A 19,121-nucleotide genomic window follows, 5' to 3' on the forward strand; every position below is an offset into this window, starting at 1 on the left:
TAAAACTACTAGCACAACAGTTTCACTTCTCTCTGTTTTTATTTTTCATATTTTGAGTGGCTTTAGTGTATGTATTTTTTTCACAGCACAACAACATTTTTTCTCTGTAAATCTGAGCCAAGGTCACACAGCTGTGCTTCACAAACCCAAGCCCTGGAGCACAAACAGCTGAACCTGTGGGCTACTCCACAGGGTTACAAGCTTATACTTTTGCTTGCTTGTTTACTGAACCAAATGCATAGCTGGAGCAAGCTGAAGATTATTTGTTCCACACAGAAATCAACACAGCCTCCACACTAACCAAGATATGATTATTCAGGGAAGAAAACAAGCAAATCAAAAACCAAAACAAGGAAAGAAGGGCACCGCTCAGCAAATTTAGCTAATAGGCATCAAGGAGTTATAGTGGAAGGCTCATAAAAAATAAAGACAGATACACAATCAATGGTTTGACTTAGTAATTGCTTTATGCATGTGAACAATGTTTTCAAAAGTCAAAAACAATGTCTGCAACAGAGATGTTAGCGAGACGCGATGCTAAATTCCTCATATTCATTAGTGAATGTCATAGTGCTGGGTAATGAATTATTCTTGACACTGCTAAAGTCTTCTGTTGTCTGAAACCTTTTATCTTTGGCAGTCTAAAGTAAATGGCAGAATGGAAACGTGTGCTTCTCAAATGTATCCTGGCATCATCTTGCAGGACAGAAATTGGCATTTTGTTGACAATTTTCATAGAGCATTTCATACTGCACTGTCAATGCCCCATCTAGTGAAATGTCCTGCATCCAAAAGTGACCTAAGCTGAAAGTTAGTTAATAAACAAACATAATGCATCTTGCTGATTTTGTTCCCAGATGACAGAGTACTACACTAAAGAGATAACCCTTGATTTTGTGGTAAAGGATAAGGTAAACAGGTGCAGCAGCCAGGCAGTCACTGTATCAAAGGTTCTCAAATTGCCATCTGTGTACAAATGGCCATGTGGCTTTAGACCTTCTGTCTTATTTTTTGAACTGCTTAATCTCTTTAAGAGAGAACTAAAAATAAATTTTCTAGCATTCAACAAAAAAGCATGTTTTCCTAAAATTGCATTTACGCTCGCAAAACAATTACTTGCAAGCTGAAATACAAAGTGGGAAAGGAGTGGGCTCTGGATCCATGAGTGAAACACGTCTCACAAGACAATCTTAGCATGATTTCATTTACCTCTGATTGCTGCAATGAGCTCATTTCTTCCTAGCTTCCTGTAAATAAAGCTGCAAATAATTCTAGGCTTTAATATGTTGTCTCATGTGGGTACCTATACTCTGCCACAGTGCATGCTACTCCAGTCAGTTTTACAATCCATCTGCATAGACTTCTAATGGCAAGATCACAAAAGCTGGATGCAACATTCATGATGATGAGGTGCCAGATGCACATTCTCTTGCTGTTTGCTGCTGCTTTGTGTGAAGAGCTCATTTATATGAAATCCTAGTCTACCTCCCTTACTCCCAGTGAGTAGAGGAGTAGTTATTCCATTTATTCCATGGGACTAGTGCATACAAATACTTGTGTTCAAATATGTACAACTCAGTGTGACTTAGTGGCAGAAACTGGCATGAGGAAGAAGTCAGCTGTGACTACTACAGGCTAGAAAACATAATGCAAATAATATATTCAGAAGGGAAAAAGAAGACTTAATGGCTGAGTCCTAAGGGAAGCATTTCATCTTCCTATATCCATTCACAAGTAAGTAATTAATTTCATGAGTCAAATGTGGTATGGGAATTCTCCTGGAGTAGTTCTCACTTAAGCAGTTTCAGCTAAAATAGGTGAACATTTGTTTTACTGCTTGATTTTCAGTTACCACTTTTTTTTTCTTTAAGTTACCAAAAACATGTTCATGCCATAGCTAACCATTTGTTTTAAGAAATTCGGTTTGAGTATGCATAACATTCAGTGAAAAAGTGCTTTAAGTACATTCTATTTCTGACTCTTCATTCCTTAGCAAGATAACTGTAAAAATACCTCACCTTTCAGAAAATCAGCTCAAAGATAATCCTCCTTCATAAAGAAAATGCTTAATTCTTCTGCAGATACCTCTCTTAGATTTTTTTATTTTGATATTTATCAAATTCTTATGCTGTCTCTTTCTCTGTTCCTTTGCAGGTAAAGCTGTTAAGGTCATAAACACATCTAAATGCATACGTACCTATCTAAGCACACATTTGGGTACTGTTAGTATTTTGACCTCATTCGCATTTCATAAAGTTTTTTATGGGAATTGCTAGGATACCTTTTTTTCTTGCAAGTTTTCAATCAGGATTGAAATCCTTATTTTGTATTTCCCAGCTCAGTTTGAAAAGAGATTTAATCCTGCCTAAATGTGCTTGTAAGCACACCATTGTCCCATACCCCAATCAATGATGTCAGTGGAAAAACTTATTTCTATTGACTTGGTGGGCTTCGCATAAGGTGTCTACAATAAAACCCCAACAAATCAGCAACTGTGATTTAAGAATATATCTGATACAACCAGCAGGGTAATCTTTGTAGTTCAACACCTTATGCTGTGTATGATATATTCAGCTTTATGTGCCAGAAGTTAATAATTTAGTTATACACCTAAAAGCCTCACAGTTGTTTCCATTAAGCTCAATAGAAGATGTAGGTACTGATGCCCTTCACAGAGGAGACATTTTTATAGAAATGCTTAGTTTGCACATAAAATAAAGGGGTACTTTGACCCATACCTTGTTTCAACCAATGCAGAATAAGATGAAGTTGAAATTTGATGTTGTAAGCAGTGATATAAGTCTTGATAATGTATTAAATTGTGGTGTCTTGGAGCCCAGTGTGGAATTATGATGGCTGTCAATTAGCTGCCTTTTGAATCTTCCTTCATCATGTCCAAATACAAAAGGTCCTACACTGCTGTCTTCTTCACATTAAAGGCATCAAGCTCATGCTGCATGAACACCTTCATGACAATCTATCAAAGGGGAAAAAAACTTAGAAACTTAGCATTTAAAAATAATGTTTTCTTTTTCTCTGTAAAATATTTTTAACTAACTTTGTAATAAAATAGAACATATATATATAGCTTTAACATTAGAGCTATATGAAACTGAAACCAGAATACATATAAACACATGCCAAGCCACTAGAAGAAAGCCCTCTGTGCCATCAGAAATAAGAGTAAACAGTGACAGGTGACAATAACGTACAACTGTTTCTGTAGCGCTTTTCGATTTTCAGCGTTTTCATAGTCATTACTGAGCTATCCTTCTTGGCACTGTAAGGTGTTAATGGCTGCTAGCAAGCCTGTCTTTGAACCACAGACAATCACAGATATCATTAAAGCCATTGAGAGTGCTAGGCATTTAAGCTAGATGTAAGAAACCACTCATGTACTAAAAGTGCTGAACCAGTAGATGTGACTGTCCAGAGCCAGACAGAAACCTGTGATTGAGCTAACTCAGGGAAAATTAGAAAGCCTCCTTCTTCCCATAATTTTAAATCCAAAGTCTGACCAGCTGCTTCCCTCAAGCTTTGAGCAGCACAGCCGTAAAAGGAATGTCAGGAAACACTGAGATAAACATCTCAAAGCACAGCCACTAATAGAGGCAGAAGATGAACTTCTGGGAGAACAGGCCTCTCCAGGAAACAAGGTGGGGGGGGAATCTCACATCACCTTGAAAAAAGTTGGAGGTTGAACTTGAAAAAAGGCATTAAATCTTTCAATAAACCCCTTTTCTAGCACATCAGAACAGGGAGGTTGCTGGAGAGCCTGTGCCTACATCTATTTCAATCAATGAGACTGAGAGCAGGGAACAAGGTCAAACACTGGACTACTGTAGTCTCTACTCTTTAATTCCTTCTTCATTCTTTGACTCTGTTTATACTTGCCCCAAACTCCTATCTCTAGGACTAGTGTTCCCTAGGGCCCCAAGCAAGCTGAATGTCAGGCAGTTGTGCAACTTGGCCTTGGAACATGGAACTCACCTGCTAAGTTTCCTTTCCTTAACAAAAGGCAGAGTCCAGAGTGTCAACAGAATCAAGGAGTGCACAATGAAGAAAACTCCAGAGCAAAAAACAATTAAGGAATTTTCTGTATCTGCATTGCAGTGTAAAGGAATCAGAGGAAGTTTGCATTTCATACCACTTTTTATTCAGCTCTGTCTTAGATTAAGAAATTTGCTGATTTTATTAACAAAAGAGGTTATGAATCAAGTGGATCAATTGAATAGTTACATATCATCAGTTCTAAAAGAATTCGAGTTGAAATAACTGAGCAACTTACCACTGCATGTCAATTCTCATTTAAAGCTGTCTTGTTATCAGAAGTCTTGGGAAGTAGCTAATATGGCATCAGTCTTAAGAAGTTACAGGGAAAACTTGAAAACTACAGACCAATAAAAGATCTAGCCTATTCACTGAGTACAGAGCAATTAGGCTGGTTCATAGGTACATATGACACGCTGAGAAACAGAAGAGTCTCTTCTATAAAGAGACTTTTATGTCACTTGTCATGGTGATAAAATCCACAGGAATCCACTGAGCATGTCCTAAAGCAAGTAGAAAACAATCTAGTGCAATTCCCAAAAGATATGTGTCACAGTCCTTTGCCAAAGGTTGTTTAGGAGCCCAGACTTGCACAGCATAGCAGGGAAGGTCCTCACCTATATAAACAACTGGTAGAAAGGAAGAAAACAATGTGGGAGTAAATAGTCAGCTTTTCCAGTGAGAAGGAGCCATGAGTTGTTTCCCACAGGAATTTGCAGTTGCCTGGACTGTTTAAAATATTCATAAACAATGTGCAAAAAAGGATGAAAGAACTAAGATCACTCACAGTATTAGGTATTCTAGATTTACTGTGGAGAATAACAGAAGTGCTGCATGGATATTATAATACTCCAAAATAAAACAGAGTGAGGTACTTTTTCCAGCCCTAACCCAAATAAGTACAGGCTGGTAGCACCCACATTATATACTATTTTCAGCTGGCTTTATATTATCTTCTTATAGCTACCTTAAAAAGTATGAATTGAGTTTGTTTCTTTTTTACATTTATGCTCAAAGAGAATAAAAAAGCGTGAGGGCAGAACTTATTTATCAGAGTGATGTTTTTGTAACAAAAAAAGCACATACTGATTGTATATTTGCATTTGGCTCGAAGGTAGGTATGGATGTTTCAGAGTAAAAAGTCTGTATTACGAAGTCTCTATTATATACTGATGGGAAACTATGTGGGATGGAGTGAGCTGAAACTAGAGCTTTCTCACCTGGCACTTACCATCTCCAAACCTTGAATTTGCCTTAGTTTGGACTAGTACTAGTTGTACCAGTTGTAAAGAACCATTTTCTGACATGCTAAAAGTTAAACAGTGGCCTAATTTAGGGCTCTCATGGCCTCAGACTCTGGCTCATGCTTTGTCATTTGTCAGAACGGTGCAGTGCTCCCTGACACTTTTCAATAAAGCTTGGTTACTGTTTGGGAGGGAAGACAATTGAACCAGGATGCTTTCTAGCATAAACCAGAAAACATATGCTATGAAGACAGCAAGGAGGAGGACAGGAAGAAAATGGACAGCCTTTTTGCCTTTTTTTTTTTTTTTTTTTTTTAAACTAGAAAACGAGCTTAGTCCCATTTTTGTAAATAATGCTAACCACCCTCAGGGCCAAGTGATCATATTGGATCTATTAAGATTTCTGCTATAGATGCTAATGCAGGGCCACAGTGTTTGAAAGCTTTTTGTTGCCCCTATTCATTTACTAAGATAAATCCAGAAGGACTACATGACGAAGCAAGGATATAGTAAAATTCAGTATATGTGAATTTAAAGGGAGGATCATGGGAGGAGGAAAAGATCCTAATTTTATGTATGAAAGAATGAGCTCAGAGACAGATAAAAATTACAGAGGTAGGAGATCCTGGTCTTACAGACCCAGGACAAACGTAGTGTTCAATAGTGATAAGGGGTAAGGAAAAAGAAACAAAGTGATAATTAGAAATTATTAGGCCAATAGCAGTCTGAAAAACACATTCAAAAGGTATGAAACAACTTTTGTACAGCACTGGAAAAGAGAGTATGATATAACTCTGTAAAACCACAAGGAGTACAGGAGGATTGATTAATTGAATAGTCACATATCATCAGTTCTAAAGGTATTCAAATTGAAATAGCTGAACCCACTAGCATAGGTACAGCCAGCTCTTCTAATACCAAATCTATGGGTCATCAAATGAAACTAGCATGAAATTGGTACCTGCAAAACAAATGAAACAGAATGATACCACTCAGTCTGTTTTAAAACTCAGTGGGTTTTAATTGCCAAAACTTGGCCCATATCCCTCACTGTAAGAAGGTTCAGGAAGCAGCTGGGCAACCTCACTGAAATCTCTAAAGTAAATCTTGTCTTTGAGCCACAAATTACTGGTCGGTAGGAGAGTATACAGGGAAGTATCAAATACATTTGTTGTGATCTTAATCTCTTTTGCAGGCCTCTGGTTTTGGCTACCATTAGGCACTGTGACAGATGGACCTATGGTGAGGCTTGGAACAACCATTGCTACATTCTTGTGCTCTAACTGGGTTTTACTACTATGTTCAGAGGTGCAGGACTTTCCCCAGACTCTTTTCAAATAAATAGGATTGCTTTTTGTATAAACACACAAGACTGATGCTTGCAATTGATTTCAGAGCATCCTGACAAATGCTGAAATATTGATTAACTCCTTGAAGTCAAACAATTGTACACACTTTATTTTGCACATATGCACAGATATACACAGGCCCTTGCTCAAACGAGCACACTAAATCTGTGTATCTTTGCTACAATGCAGGGAAGCTAAAAAAAAATAATAATAAAAAAAAAATAATAAAAAAAAAAAGCCAACAAAACCAAAGGCTGGCATATTTCAACAATAGGTTTAAGAACATTTTATGAGTTTCAGTACACCATGAATGTGTTTGCAAATATCTTGCAGGAATGTTTAGCCGAAGGGACTGGGTTTTTATCAGACAGGGCGTGAAGCCAGAATGTCTGCCAGTGTGGCAATCTGATGGTTGGACAATTTTTGTCAACCGAATGTGCGTGAAGTGAATTTGAAATGTACAAATTCAGACCCTGGCAAGAGTTTGAAGTCACGTAACTGTCACCACTTCCAGTAAAACCTGAGCTGCTCACATTCGGCTGCCAGACACTTTGAATCAGCTGCTGCCAGACAACCAGCTATCTGAGACACCTTTCCATGCAAGCACTGGATCAGAGATTTCTAAAACAACACGATTATTCCTGAGTCTCAGCAACTTCAAGGTAAGAAACACGGAACAAAACATACATTGCATTAGAAATAAAACAGCTCCAGATAACAAGTATGGTAAAAGAAGTTTACACCTTGCATATATTCCGCTGATTCAATGCCTCTGCTGCATGGTGTAATGGTGCCTATCTGGGGGCAGAGAGATCACTTACTTGTTTATGCAGGATTCCTTTCAGCTCAAACCTTGTTTTCTAAGGAGGTTTTTAGTACTTTTCATGAATTGTAGATATGAGAAAAACTCGGTGAAGAGAAAAATAAAAAAGGAGTTCAGAAAATAAGAGCCAGTAGCTGCTAAGTATCACAGTTTAGTGTATCAACAAAAGACCTTCATGCTTAAGTAGGTGGAAAAAGGAATTTCAGGAATACCGAATCCTTCACATTTTAGCACAATAACGTGATGACAAAAAGACCTGTAACAAATAACTTTGTGCTCTTCTAATGTGGAGTCACCGGGATTAATAGCCTTTAAAACCTTCCATTTCTCTTACATTTGATAGGGGTGCCCTAAGGGGTTGGTTTTAGGTTAAACCATAGAGTGACACTAACTCATTTGAGGTCTCTTAATGCCTGTCTAGGAACTGCTGGGTCTGGAGCACCTACTGCTAATGCTTAATGTGCTTTGCATTAGCACCTCATGTCAGGAGAACCTGACACTGGCAGATAAATGCATGTTTTACAGCACAGTGTTCCCTTCTGCTTCTTAACTAATCAGCAGTAGCAGGAAAGGCAATAGAGGGGATTTGACAAGGTTTAATCACAATTCAATTTGAAAACAAATAAGTGTAACTTGAAAGCTCACTGGCACAGTTTTTACAATAACTTCTAAGCCTCCTAGCCTATGGAAAACAAAACAAGGCAATTCAAAACAAGTAAACTAATGATGATAGAGCAGCTGGCATGTGAAGATTAAAGAACACTTCACAACTTCACAAACATAACTGTCAATATTTTGTTGAAGTGGGAATTATCCATGATTCATACATAAGGAAACTGAGGTACAATGGAGTTGGAATAATTTTTTGAGAGGAAATCCCCAGTGCTAAACTGCATACAACCACACACAAACATGGTAGGCAAATTGCTTACTAAAGGTAAAATTGTCACTTGTCTATTTTCCATGTTCTCAACTGAGCAGAAAATAGGCTTCACTACAGCTTTCTTTCCTCTACTGGCTATGTAAATTGCTGAAAGCAGTCTAGAGAAATGGATATCCGAAAAATGCATAAAGGGAAAGGATACAAAATTATGCAAGTGTCACCTTCAGGGCACTCCAGCATCACTGTCAAACTGGACAGCTCGGGCACTGGCTGGCAGTACCAAGCTATGATTTATTCCAAAAGCCATGGGTTGGATGGAGTTTTAGGCCCATTTTGGGAAAGTTCAGTGTTAAAAATCTAACACTAGAATGAGGAGTTTCTTGGTACAGAGTTTGAATTTTCTGGGTGTCACTTCTCCATTTCACTCTATACAATGACCTCCCACGCTTTTTCTTAGTTCAGCAGAAGAAACAAGTACCCTCAACAGCAAGTGTAGCTATAATGACAAGTGATTTTACTTCCAGGGGCACCCTGGAAGCTTTATCTACCATCAAAGACATAGGTATGTCATGCTTAAGCTATGACAAATAATGTTACTGAGACGCTATTGCATAAAAGTCAGGAAATTATGGCCTCATGAAGATTTAATGGGATTCCTGTCTATGTTGTAATTAGGATGCAGCATTTTAAATGTTTTAAACAACTCCTTTGCTGTTCTTTTGTAGCAATGTACTTACATGGGCAACTTCAGAGTATTTTCTAACTTTCAAGAATTTAACATTTCTTTAAAATCCTACACAAAATCAGCATTAAAATATCAACCTGTCTTGGTTTGGATAGACAGGTATCTGCCAAGGAAGATTGAAGTCTCCCTTGGAATGCAAGCCCCCTCTCCCTCTTTTCAAATTATTATAAATTTGCAATTAAAAGGCTATCAGGCAAAGATTTTGGGAATAGGTATAGCAGTTCTTCACTAGGGATATTAAAAATACAAATGTTGTACAAAAGAATAAACACACAAACAAACAAACAAGGAATGCCAGAAAACCCTGACAGAGTCAGAAATACAACCTGACACCCTGTTGGTCAGAGTGTTGGAAACAGTCCAAAGTCAGCCCTCCCGGAGTGGCAGATGTGGTCTGTTGGAAGTAGAGATGATTCTGTGGAGCCAAGGGTCCAGAGATGGGTCCAGTCTTCCTTTAGTAGTCCCATGGGAACACTGGAGTGTCTGGTGACACTTCTGGCTCCTTTTTATCTGGGTGAAAATGGTTTGGCTCCTCCTCCCTGGGTGGAGCATCTCACAATAGGATGATGAAATGTGTCGTGCACTTGGTGAGCTTTAATGGTCCATTAACAGAAGATATTCCCATGGGGGTCATGGAAGAGTGAACAGAGATAAGAAACAATGCCCCACCCGGTTTTTAACAGCTGGTTTGTTATCAGAGAAGGCAGTTACCCCCTCCCTTCTGGAGTTACAACAGATAAAGAAAAATCTTCCCAACCGAGCCTTGGCCACCTCTTTGTTTTGGTCAAGTACTCTTAAGTATCTAACACTTAGTCTCCTCAGTAACTTATGGGGAAAAATTCTTTAAAGTAAAAAATGAACAACCCTAAACCCCAACACAACCAATCAATGAACACACTTTTTCTGGTGTTTTTTCAAAGACAAAGGCAAGAAATAAACTTGGTAATGCATTACTTCAACAATCCACAGAGATTAGATATAGATAGATATAGATATAGATATAGATAGATATAGATGATAGATTAGATATAGATGATAGATTAGATACAGATAGATAGATATAGATATAGATATAGATATAGATATAGATATATAGATATAGATAGATACACAGCATATTTTGACCCCTGGGACTACAGCACAGCAGCATAGATTGTTTTCATGGTAACCTACTAGATGGCACCTAAAGAGCTGTAGTAACCAAAGGGGTGATGTAGAGATGTATACATGCACTGAATGAAGAAAGTGGTCATGAGGGAGAAGTCAATCCAGGTTTTTAATTCTCCTTTGTATTCCACAGATTTAGAGAGCTTGGGTATTATGGAAGCAGCGTGCCTTACCTTTCCTCAGTAACAGAAGTATTCTTCTCAGTTCACGTACGTGGACCAAAAGCTACCTGAAAAGAGCAAAAACTGAAAGGAATTTCATGTAACAGTTAAAACGCATTTCTGCTGCCCTAAAGTATTCCTCCTGCAAAGTCAGTTTGCAATCAAGAGAAACTTCTCAAGGACATTTGCAATAGAATGCTATGGACAGACTATCTGCTGTTAAAACTACTAGTTTTTTGCATAGGATAAGGCTTTCTTATAGAGTCTCTGTATTCTTTCTTAGAGTCCCAAATCTTCTTCATTAGGGAAAAAAACCAAAAAAAAAACCAAAAAAAGAACCAAAAAAAGAAGAACAAAAAAAAATTAAAAAAAAAATTACTTTTTTGAGTGGGGGAAATTTAATGCAGTAGTGGTATGTATTGATACTAATGATGTTTCATGTGTCTCCTCACCAGTCCTGAATGACTTCAGAGAGTTCAGAAAGCTGATGAAGTATGAAAATACACAAATGAGTTTTTTGAAGACTGCTCCTGTCCCAGAAGTGAACACATGAATCAGGAGTTTTTACAAATAAACTGCCAATTAGAGAGGTGTAACAGGGAGAGGGGATTTTAGTTTGGTGGACTGAAGAGCCGTTTTCTCACTGAGTTATGTGGCTTGCACTGCCTCCAGCTCATTAAAGGGGAAATCAATTTTACAGGGGACAAGCTGACTAGACTAGCAATAATGGCATTAAACTTACAACAAAAAGGGAGATTAAAAAGGGGCAGCAAATAAACACTTATTTAGCACAGTCAAGTTGTCAAGAACAAAATTAATCAAGACACTGAATGACAGAAAGAAAATAAATTCTTTAATTGCCTATTCATGAATGGCAGGAGCTTGTGTGGTAAACAGAAAGAGTAGGAACTACTTGTACTATGAGAATGAATTTGACCTGCTCAATATTACTGGAACTTGAAGGAAGATTTCTGTGATAGGAATGTTAAACTCACTATAAGCCATTTAAGAAAAACACAGTGGCAAGAGAAGAGGAGGCGCTATGTGGCAATAACTGATTTCAACACATTGACAACTATGTAGTAAATGCCTTTTTGTTTACAGATCAATCTCCCTTGTCACAGAGACTGTGACAAGGACAATTAGATGCAGGCAGCTACTTACCATGAAACTACCCTATGGAGCAGGATGATTACTCCCTTAAACCCCTACTTAAAAGGTTTAGGAAGAGGAAGAAGAGAAAAAACTTTTTGTACTGTATGAGCTTTAAAAAAAAGGTTTTCACAGATGAGTATCTGGTTGAAAGATGTAGCTCTACAGGCTTGACATTTCCAGTAATAATATACCTTTGAAATTCTGAAAAATGATTGATAAAAATTTCCTAAATCAAAAAGTTTTGTGCCTCTCCTTAGAGAATTCTGTACAAGATATCCTGACAGCTAAATCAAAATTGATTCCAGGACTAAAACTTAGCTATTCCTTAAATGAAAGCAAGAACTTGATTACATTTGTTGCATGCAAATAGAATGCAACACAACATCATCTACTTTAAAATGGCCACATTTAAACAGGACAAGTTTGTGCCTAATAAATAAGAGGAAGAATTTAAAAGGGAAAAAATATGTAAGCAATATTAAAGATATTTAAAAGCACTTTAAGAGATGATTTAAGAGTTGCTATCAAGGCACAGTCTCTTCTATACCAGTCTAGCTAAAAAGATGAAGACAATGTAAAATTTTAGATATAAACAGGTGGAGCAGGGAGCCAATAGAGAAAATGGATTCAATCCTTTGAATTTAGGATTTGAATGGCTACCGAAGGCAGAAGAACATAAGAGGAATTCTATGGCTGAGTTTAGTATGATAAAAGGAACATTTAATATATCTGGTGTAAAAGCAACCTTACAGAAGTTTGTCCATTGTTAAATGGAAAGGATGCACTTGTCAAAAATAGCATAGAAGAGACTGAAATGCAGAATAAATGTTTTAGCTCTGGGACTGTGAAAAAGCCAGATGTAGTTATATCATTTGAAAACAGAGATGAAATGTTACACTTAAAACAACAAAGGCAGCATGTTCCAAGTACCAGCTATCTAGGCTGTGTTTTTTATTTAAAAATGAATGTAGGTATGTTAGGGGAAAAACAAGAGCCTAATAAGCTTTGTTTGGCCATTTATTATTATTTGTAATAAATCTTAGATTGCTGAGATAGATCCTGACCATTGGTTGGAAGTCAAAGTTATGTCTATATTTGGCTTTCAAATGGTGGACATCATCTACTTGGATTTCTCCAAGGCTTTTCATAGTTTCCCACAGTGTTCTCCTCAAAGAAATTTATTACACATGACAGTCTAGACAAGAGGCCTGTGGTGGGTGGGGACCTGACTGACCAGCAGCACACAGAGAGTGGTGGTAAAGACTTCCTTTCCAAACTGGCAAGCTTCCTGTCACAAGTGGCGTCTCCCAGGGATCAATACTGGGCATAATGCTGCTTAATAATTAATCTGGATGATGGGATCAGGTGCACCTTGATGAAGTTTGCCAAGGATACCAAACTGAGAGGGGAAACGAGCACTTTGTAAGGGAGAGCTATCCTTCAGGAAGGTCTGGGTAGGCTGGGAGAGTGGGCCAAATAGAACCTTATGAAGTTCAGCAAAGATAACTGAAGGTCTTGCACCTGGGAAAACATATTCCAGGAGTCTGGTACAGACTGGAATCTACCCACCAAGGAACAGCTCTGTGGAAAGGTGTCTGGGAGTCCTGGTGGACAAGCAGATGAATTTAGGTGAATGATGTGCTACTGTGGCAACGCAAGCCAACAGATTTCTGGATTGTATCAACAAGGGTCTCACCAGTAGTGATAAGAAAGTAATTTTTCCATTCTGCTCAGCACTTATCAGGCCACACCTGGAACACTGTGTTCAGTTTTGGTCTCTGATATACAAAAATAAGGCGTGCAGAGTCTGGAAAAGATCCAGAGAGGGCCTTCAAAGATGATGAAAGGACTGGGAAGCCTGGCATGTGAGGTTAAGATGAGAGAATTAGGTTTGTTCAGTCTCAGGAAAAGGATAAGGGGAAATCATCTTCCAGTATTTAAAGCATGGCTACAGCAAAGATGGAGACTCCCCTTTTACAAGGAGTAACTTGGAAAAGTGGGTTGATGGATACAAGTTCCTACTGAGTGGATTCCAACTGGAAACAACAGGAGCATTTTTCACAATGAGAACAGTGACCCATTGGAATAGTCTTCCCCAGAAGTGGTGGATTCCCCTAAAGCAGACACTTATAATTCAGCTGGACAGGGTGATTTGCCATGCTTTTGCCAAGAGTGGTTGGACCACATGATCCTTGAGGTCCCTTCCAACCTGGTATTATTCTATGAATTCTATGATAAATGGGGTAGTCTAGGTAAATATATGCCTGTCTGTCTGACATCAATCTTGGGAAAAATAATGGAACATCTGATGGAGAAATTGATTAATAAAGAATAGAGGGTAGCATACATAATGTCATGCAACATGGTTTATGGACAAAAGAATTTGTCAAATTACTGAGATACACATTTTTTATGGGTACAGAGGTATGAGGTAAAAGCTGCTAGATTTCAGAAGAGAGTAACACAAAATCAGGATGCCAAACAATAAATTAGTTTAAAAATAGCTAAAAGACAAGGCTTATAGGCAATTTTAAACTGGAATCATTAGGAGCATGTGCATTTTACTTGATGCTTCTCCAAGTTTACGTTCCAGACTCCATGTTGCTAATACATTTTCACAATAACTGAGAAAAAAATTAAAACAAAACTGATCAAATGTGCATATGGAAAATATTGAGAAAATAGTAAACAATAAAGGGAAAGATCACTCAAGCAAATCCATTCTAAGCCTCTTGGCGAACTTGAGAAGGATATTTTTATCAGGCAATGGACAAGACAGGCTCCACTGAACTTATATGACTATTCCTGAAAGCAGTTTCTGTGCATGAGACTGGCTTTGCAGTCAGATGATTTTGGAATATCTATAGAGCAACGACTAAAAGTGTTTGATTGGTTCGTTTCTGTATGGAAAGAAAGCTATTGAAGGTACATTGTACTTCACATATAAGAAAAGCTGAAATTACAATTTAAAAACCAGATACATATAAATTCTCAATTTTCCTCTTCACAAGTAGTCCAGACCTTCTAGTATAGTTCTTTAGGAGGGAGAAGATGGGAAGAGAGAAAAATGCCACAGCTACAATTAAATGATCAATTTTATGCAGATCTTTGTCCATCAGCATCCAAACTAGGCAGAAGTTAGAACATACACTGGATTTCCCTTGAATGTTGTTGGGTGTTTTTTGCATACAAATGTTCTCCTTATGGAAATTCAACTAAACTCAGGAAAGAGAAGGATGCAGAGGAGACAGATAGAAAGGGGAGACTGAGTGCTGCACCAACACAGCCTTTCCAGCACAGCCAGTGAGAGCAAACACCTTCATCTGTATTGAAGAGAATTTGACCCAAATTTATTTCAAGTTTCCCTACCTGGATTACTTATTTATTCACTGCATAACTTATTACAAAGACATATATCTCAAATTTCCATACCTCTGGTATGGAATAGAGACACCTCTGTGTCCCTACTCCTTTGTTGCTATTTAGGTTTGCAATTTGATTGGCTCAAGAAAGAGAGTTGCATAAGGAAGAACTGACCCAGAGAAAAGAAATGCACAATATTACACTGAATGGCTGATTAACAAAAGGTAAGTTTATCATCTGGGGGTTTGAAGTTCTCTGGCATGTATAAATTTGGAGATTCATCATGTCAGAATTCTCCTATCATCAAGATAACTTGATTCTTCACTGCAGGATTATTTACATTTCTTTAATTTGCCCAAGAGACAGTTTCCATTACAGAATAATGTCACCATATGCAAGAAATGCAGCTGGTTTGTGGATCCACCTCAGTGTTAAACATTATGAATCCTTTTATTATTCCCAATAACCATCCATTAGCGATGCACTAGATCATGCTGAATTACAGAGAACTCAGACAGCTTTTTCTAGAGCATTTCTCTGCCTAAAAAAAAAAAAAAAAAAAAAAAAAAAAAAGAAAAAAAAACCACTCCATGTATTGCCTCCTTTTATATTTCTCATCTGCCTCTCCTCCCCCTCTCTGTGGTTGCAAGCTCTTTATGTCTTCTGATCTCAGACACAGATAGGCACCACTTTGCAAACACATAGGCCTGAGAAGGACATGCTGGGTCTGTGTGCCCAGTTTCCTGCTATTGAAAACAAGTCACTAAATCATGTGCTTGTAGTATTTTGACAATTAAAACTAAAATACTTCTGTTTTCTTTGTTTTGACCCTATAATTATTATTGAAAACCTGTTCTCAAATGCCATGTGTTAATTTTCTCTCTATTTGTCAGGCTAAATGTATTCATGGTTAGTTTATATCCATCTCTTTTCCTGCTGATGCCATCTCCTGAGTTAAATAACACAAGTTTTAACTTATAATAGTTTTATGGTCAGTAACATGTCCTTCCTTCCCTTTTAGTTCAGTAGGGACAGCAGTCTAAACCAATCTAGCTCTATTTATAATGTCACATAAAACAAAGCTTCTGCTTATTTCGATGTATTTTAGGACTTCTGTGTCCCCATACCACATTAAATGCACCTTTCTTTGAGGCAGGTGGCTAGAACTGAACATTGCTTTTCAAAGAAGGTCCCTTAAGTGCACAGCATCATGGCCTTAGATCTCTCTGATCTCTGTTTCCCTTTCATATCCCAGAACTGATTTAACTTTTTAAACAAAAACATCAAACCTGTAGCTCAAACTTACACTGTTTTTCTAGTAAACAAATTTTTTTCTCATCTCCTTCTTCTTCTGATTTATGACAGCCCCCCTCCTGCTATCAATCCCTAAAATCAGTTTGTACTTTGTTCTATTAAAATTAATCTCATTTCTATTTTTCCTTTTCTCAAGATATTGCAACCTTTTGTTACATAAAATCCTGGTTCTCTGCTTTACTGAAAATGCCTCTGAACTTTGAGTTATCATTAAATCTTGTTAGCAAACAGTAACTTCATGTGGCACCCACTCTTCCACAGCAATTATTATCTTTACAGCTGGTGTTGCAGTGTGCTGAATTATAGCAGTCATACCTTTCTGTAAGAAAAAGCACACCAATCAGAAAATATCCAGGCTCTTAATGACTCACATCTGGGTGAAATTCCAAGTTTCAGTGCATGATCACAAGTTAACCTTGCACTAACATATTACTGAAAATGTAAAACACACAATATTGTTGTTTCACTGCAGTTTCAGCACAAAAAGTAGGCTTACAATGCTACAAAACTCAAACATTTGATTGTTTCCACCCTACCAATGCACTGAAGCAAAAAATAACCTTTTCAATATATTTTATCTCTAAAGAGTGCTGACTGTTCCAGGGAATTAACCCACCTAATGCATTCAGAATTTTTTTCTTGCAAATTTTGTTTCAGAAAGTTTGTTTTTCATTTTGGAAAATGCAAGTAAGGGAAAGATGGAGAAGATGGGGATAATATTTCCACCTGGTTATCACATCTAAGTTGCCTCTTTCTTTTCTCATGAGTTCAAGTATCTCCCTCTTGAGGGTTAATACTCATTATCACATTTGTTGTGAATTTCCAAATGCATGTGACATTTGGTTAGAGTTTGTTCTTTCTGCTGATAAAGAAAGCGCATACCCTTGAAGTTAAGGATGAATAAGATTTTAAGTCCTTGTGCTAAAGAACAAAACCTAAACAAAGGGATAGTTGTGGTGCAGCTTGACAGTGTGATACCGGGATCTAATTCTTATTCATCATAAGACAAAACATCTTTCAGTTATTCTTGTCTTTGACTTTACCTCTTGGACTTCCTTATAAAAGATAAAATACATCTTCCTCTTTATACTCAACTATACAATAGGTGTCCTAGTTTAAAAGAGCACAGACAATGAACCAAGAGAACTGGGAGGCTGACAGCAGGGAAGTCCATCCCCCTGAAGGCAAAACACATTTCTTTTTTTATTAAAGTGTGTCACGGACATGCTAAAAGGTATTTACAGCCCTCGGTCACAGTGTTTTAAAAACACCTGCTGTGTCAAAACGTTTCTGAAGAGAGATAGACTACACTAAGACGTGGAAAATCGATCTTCTGTTCCTCTTTCCTTTGTCTATTCCTGTCAATCATACATTTCAGAAACCAATTATGCTTATGATAGCAGAATATATTTAACATTGCAGTATTTGTGGGCATATGTTGTAACTGACAGCCAGTGGTGTGGGACTCTATGTGCACATATTTAAATAGCTGAGTCAAATAGTACAATTTTTGGCTGGCTTTGCCACACTCCAAGATCATCTTATGTCGCGGTGTCTGTGTCTCTCTGCCTTGGCCAGCCCTGACACATCGACAGTAAAGGGCACGGTTGGTAGCAGGATGAACCTCACCCATCCCTTGGGTTCTGGTTTGCCCGAAGGAGTCAAGCGACGACAGCAGGAAAGAAGGAGGGACTCTGCTCAGGGTTAACTGCTGGCTTTATTCATCCCCCAGTGGGGATATTCTCAGTCCAGGGCATCTGCCTCAGCAGACACCCCTCACCAGAAGTGACCCCTTGGCAGAAGCAGTGGGAAAAAGCAAAGAACTCCCAAAAGCAACATCTTTTATTGGGAGGAGGAACTCAGGGATGGGTTTAACTGGGGACAAATCAGGGACCATGGGGTATGGCTCTGCAGGTAAATGACACACATTGTAACAAATCAATAACTCAGGCAGGAAGACAGCCAAAGTCTTGTCCAATCACTTGGGGCCCTCACAGAACTTTCCAGACTTTTGGGAGAGACCCCAAAGTTACAGACAAGACCCACGGCCTGTATAACTTATGATTGACATATAATTGGGGTTGGGAGGAGGGTTGAACATGGGTGACATGGGGCAAACCATTACAACTTACAAAAAACAATATAAAACAAGGAACAAATACATACATAAAACTGATAAAACCAAAAACACACCACTATAATCTTAGCTTAACCAAGTTAATTTTTTTCTTTTTTTTTTCTTTTTTTTTTTTTTTTTTTGAGAAAGTGCATATATTCTGAAAAAGACCTATTCAAATGGTTTATCTCAGCCAACTCTGAGGATACTGTGTCACGATGACTAAATAAGTATTAGGCTCAAACTATCATACCTGTAATATACCACGGGAAATATCCAAGCTAACTGCATGGCTTGTGAATCATTATTCTCAAGGTATTTCTAGGAATCCCATGAGATTTAAGTATTTGCTTTCCCCTAAAAGTACTGAGGGATGGTTTTTTAAAGTTTATCGATATTTTAACATTACTATTTTTTGTTTCTTTTCTTTTTTTTTAACCTATCATGTGTTCTAAACTTTTGTATACTTTTTAACTCTTGGACTATCCACACCATGGAACAGCTGGACACATCTAGGGACAGATTACATATCAGGTCAAAGGAGTACAAATACTTTTAACAGTTAAAAATTCAGGGGGGTTTGTCCATTCAGGTGTCAGGGCTCTCTTGGCTGACTGATGAACTATGAAGAGGACACTGCATGGCTGATATACAGCTGCCAAGTAATCCATACCTGTTCTGTAGTTACACCAACAGCTACAATTTTTTTTCCACAGAGGGAGGCACAGCATCAGCTGTGTGAAGTGGGGTG

The sequence above is a fragment of the Zosterops lateralis genome, assembly GCF_965231275.1.
Source record: "Zosterops lateralis genome assembly, chromosome: 2".
NCBI classification, from domain to species: Eukaryota; Metazoa; Chordata; class Aves; order Passeriformes; family Zosteropidae; genus Zosterops; species Zosterops lateralis.